Source organism: Mytilus galloprovincialis, chromosome 6 (genome assembly GCF_965363235.1).
Source record: "Mytilus galloprovincialis chromosome 6, xbMytGall1.hap1.1, whole genome shotgun sequence".
Taxonomy (NCBI): domain Eukaryota; kingdom Metazoa; phylum Mollusca; class Bivalvia; order Mytilida; family Mytilidae; genus Mytilus; species Mytilus galloprovincialis.
This window is the reverse complement of record NC_134843.1, coordinates 33,368,943-33,374,073: the sequence shown is the minus strand read 5'-3', so window position 1 is coordinate 33,374,073 and position 5,131 is coordinate 33,368,943.

Here is a 5,131-nt window from a genome sequence, read left to right as displayed (position 1 = left end):
GTGATATGGAGTTATCTCTCTTGGAACATTTGTCATTCACTGTGAAACTGTTTACTTGCGCAGTGGTTATGACCATATTGTTATGTGGATTCAAAAAGCTAAAGAACTTCTGGATAATTTTGAATCTCGGATCTTTTTCTGAAATTAGTTCTATCAAATATTTTCAGCCCTGTATACCACCATTCCTCATGCGAAAATAAAAAATCGTCAGAAGAAATAATCCACAATGCATTTCATAAAAAGGGTAGCATACGCTATAAATTTATCACTTAGGGATACCATACGACATATTTTGGAACAAAAAGGTAAAACATGCTACACAAAGGATCAATTGATCAGTATGCTGTAGTGTTTTATTGACAAACGAAGGAAAACTTTTTCAACAAATTGTCGGCATGCCTATAGGAACGATATGTGCGTCTCACCTTGCTGACCAATTCTTTTTTTCATACAAGTCAGAGATCCTTCAGACACTTGTCTAAACAAAAAGATCAAATTGAAAGAAGCCTTAAATCATGAACAAATCAGTATACTTACGATCAATCTTAGTCGTAAGCTTTTTTTGTGAAATCGACCCCTGGTCCTTTAATTTCACTGATGATGTCGTTGTCACTGGCCGTCAAGCAACCAGCAATCAATCAATCAATCTTTCTATTAACAATCCTAACATTTCTGATTGGACTCCATTACTATATCCTCAATAACTGTAGATAAAAGAAACAATAGACGTTGCTTCTTGTTCCTCATTTTCAGACTTAAACTTCGAATTTGACATTCACGGTCATTTCAGTACCAGATATGATAAACGAGCCGATTTTAGTTTTAAAATTATGATTGTCCTCCACCTTAACAATATATACCAACTTCACCTGCATATGGGATATACATATTTAAGACCTAGCAGCTGCTACTCAGGCTTTGTAAAAGGTCACCAGCGTCTGAGTAGAAAGTTTAGGAACCACGGGCATGTTGTGCACCATCTCATCTTTTTTTCTACAGAAATTCATCGGAAGGTACAAAGACCTTGTTGATAAATACTACACGATGGTTTTGAAATAAAGTTCCTGGGTACGGAAATTGTGTAATATCTTAAAAACATGTTATAAAATTCTTTTATTTGTCTTTTTTAATAATACTTTTACTGTTGAGTCTATTTTTGGTGATATCCATATGACGTTGCTCGGTACTTATATATCGCGACATTGTGCTATGGTAACATTTATATTTCGGTCTTTTATTTTTCTTATGTGCTTTCTCTATATGCCTTTTTTTAATTCTTTTTTACTTTTTTTATATAGTGATAAAGATTATAACACAATGATGACTGTTGAAACCCTATTTTGGCTTTTTTACCTATTGTGTCCGTTTGTTTTGTTCAAACAACGTTGTCAATATAATGGAATTTGATGTGACTGTTATCCATTCGTTTGATGTGTTTGAGCTTTTGATTTTGCCATTTGGTTAGTTTCTGTTTTGAATTTTCCATAAAGGAAATGGTGGGTTAAACCTGTTTTTTAGAGGTTAAACACTTCACCCTCTTGTATGGCAGTCGCATAAAAAATTTTACAAACTAAAGACAATACAAAAAAATATCATAGAACGATAACGGGATGTCCAAAGAACGGAGCCAAGTCAAATGGACATTTATTAATTACCGAACCTATAGACTAAACAGTAAAAGTAATACTTTATCAAGACAAATAAAAGAATACTATAACATGTTATTAAGATGATAAACAACGTCATATCTATAATCTATAATTTTTCAAGACCATCGATTATTATTTGCTAAGTTGATACGGAATATTAAAGAAACAACAGACAGTACTTCCACCGCCTCATGTTTAAACTTATACCTCGAATGTGACATACGCAGTCATCGCAGTACCAGAATATATGGCAAACGAGACGATTTTAATTTTGACAATATCAATAGCAACCACCTAATACCGCAGTCCCACTAAGCCACGATCACACTACGATCTGTGAAAAAAAAATGCACATTTTGATGATCGTAGTGCGATCGTGTAGATCGCAGTAAGGACGTATCACGGTCGTGGTGAGATCTTCAAGATCGCGAAAAGCGTGGCCAACTTTTGAACATGTTCAAAACAATCGTGGTGCGATCGTGGCGAAATCAGGTCGCAGTAGAAGCGTAGTGAGAGCGCACTAAGATCGCAAAGGTTGCTCTACAATCGTAGCGAGAGCGTAGCTAAAGCGAAAACCTATTCGGAGAGTTTGCGCTACGATCTCACAGTGACGTTATCACGACCTCACTACGACCATCATGTTTTCACTGCGACCCAACTACGCTTCCACTCCGACTATACCACGCTGTTCAAGAACATAGTACGATTCCAGCACGCTCTTGTCGTCCTCGTCACGCTCTTCTTACGACTTGACTACGTTCACACTATGACCACACCATTCTTATTGTCATTTTCACATAAAATATATAAAAAAGCTCCCTATATTTTTTTGTCTAATTGTAATTATCCATTTGTTCTAACGGCTCAACCATGCTTCTTGTTTTTATATAGATTAGACTGTTGGTTTTCCCTTTTAAATGTTTTTTAAACAAGTATTGGATGGAGAGTTGTCTCATTGGCACTCAAACCACATCTTGCTATATCTATATACACATCTGTGTCATCTCTGCTATCGTTCACTAAAATATTGTCATTTGAGCTTTATGGACCAGCAATAGGTTGTAATTTAGGTTGGATAGGTCGGTCCGACATCAATGCTTGATCAGGATTTGTTACTTTGCTACCTCTGCCTCTACATCAACCCCTACAACCACGCCCACGTGTTCTAGTAGATTTTGGTGGCATGCCTGTATTGTTTCCGAGAAATATCCGTATTAATCAGAAATAGAAGGAATGGAGCTGTATTGATATGGAACACGATGTTGACGTTATTGCTGAGAACGTAGTAAGATCTTGGTATGAACGTAGTATATTCGTGGTTAGAACGTGTTATAATCGCAGTAAGATCGGATAACTCGTGGCATGGTCATAGTGAGAACGTGAAGAGCGTAGAAAGATCTTGATAAGCGTAGTGAGGTCGCAAAATAAGCGCGGTGAGAACGTGGTATAATCGTAGCGGGATCGTTGTAGAAGCGTAATGAGGACGTAGTAGCATCGTGAAAGCAAAGAAAATTTACATTTTCATGCCGCTCATACTGCAACCTCACCACGATCTAAATTTATTTATGATGTCTCTATATTTATAATGTTTACTATGTTATTATTATGTATTTTATTTTGTTTGGTTGTTTATTATTTGTATATGTAATGGAGAAGACGTTCTAAGTTGCAAAATTTGTATCTAATCATATTGTCAATGTTTTTAGACAATAAAATATGTTTAAACTAATTTGTCAACTTATTCGGTATTCAAGAGCTTGAAGCTCCTACTCAGTGTTTGTGAAACGTCACCAGTGATTCTATGTCAAAGTTAATGTCGGTTCCATTACTTAAAATCTTTTAATCCTTCATGGGTCTATTTAACATACATGAATAAAATGTAAAAATGAGAAAGCAACTCATGAGTTTGTTTAATTTGTTATAAGCCCTTTTGTGCTTCTTTGTTTTTATTGTGATTATAACACAATGTTGACTGTTGTACCCCTTATTTGACATTTTCACCTATTGTGTCTGTTTGGCATACAAGTGAGAGGTTTAGCTGGTTATTAAACCAGGTTCAATACACCATTTTCTACATAAGGAAAATGCATCTACAAAGTCGGGAATGTGACAACAACTGTTATCCATTCGTTTGATGTGTTTGAGCTTTGGATTTTGCCAATTGATTAGGGATTTTCTGTTTTGAATTTCCTTGGAGATCAGTGTTTTTGTGATTTTACTTTTTATCAACAAGTCTTGGTATCATCCGTTGAACTTTGATTTTTTTAAGGACGAGTTCTTTGACAAACTTCTAGTTCATCAACTTTCTACTCAGGCACATATGATGTTTAACAAAGTCTGAGTAGCAGCTGAAAGTTCAGGAATACCGAATGAATTAGGAATGTATATCCCATATGTTATATTGCTACTAAGGTGGGGCTATTGATAATTTCAAAATTAAAATCGTCTCGTTTGTGATATATTTTGGTACCGAGGGGACCGCTTATGTCAAATTCGAGGTATACGAGTCTAAAAATGAGGCAGATGAAGCCGTGTCTGTAGTTTCTTTAGTTTCTAGTAGTTCTAATAAGTTGAACATATTTGACTGACAGGTATCATTAAATTCCACGATAAGGACGTGTTGATGTATGCCATATTCAGAAAAACAGAAATGAATTGATGTATCTCATTGTTTTGGTTAATGCTGTTCATTAAACAATTGTATTCGTTACTTTTGAATCTAGAAATGTCCTGTGAATGTCCAATTTCCAAACGTCTTCTTCCAACAGGACAGACAAAGTCGAATATGGTTCCTTAAATCTGCGACGTATGAAAGACCTATAAGCGTCAACTTTTACAAATTGTGACTTTGATTGAGAGTTGTCTCATTGACATTCATACTACATCTTCGTATATCTTATTAGTCGAAAATAAAACGCATAAACAAATTAGAAAAACAAAAAAACATAAAGACAAACCGCAGTATACAAAACACAACACAGAAAACTCATGACTAGGTAACACAAAAAACAAAACCCGAGATGATCTCCAAAATAGGAAGCAGATTCTGCTCCACATTTGACACCCGTCGTGTTACTCCTATAAGCATATATCAAGTGTATGGCATAACTTAAACACGGATTGGTAAGAGACATTACCAAATTCAAACCATCCGTATTGTAAAATTAGCTTATCCTGAAACTTGACCGACGTTTAGGTGTCAGACCATTAATTACTCCCTCCAATTTAGAACGCATGTGAAAGTAGGCCTACTCGGACAAAAAATAGTGCATTTAACTTAAGTTAGTATACTATCGAGCCATTAATCTTCAATGTTGAATGCAAACTCATAGACATGTAAATGTTGGCTCAAAATAGTCTGAATATATTTCTTTCACAAAATGTTTTATTTCTGTCAATTTGTTGGTTAGTTTAAAGGGGCACTAGCTGTCAAATTCATGGTCACCGATTTGACTCAAATTCTTATATTTGATTTATAACAA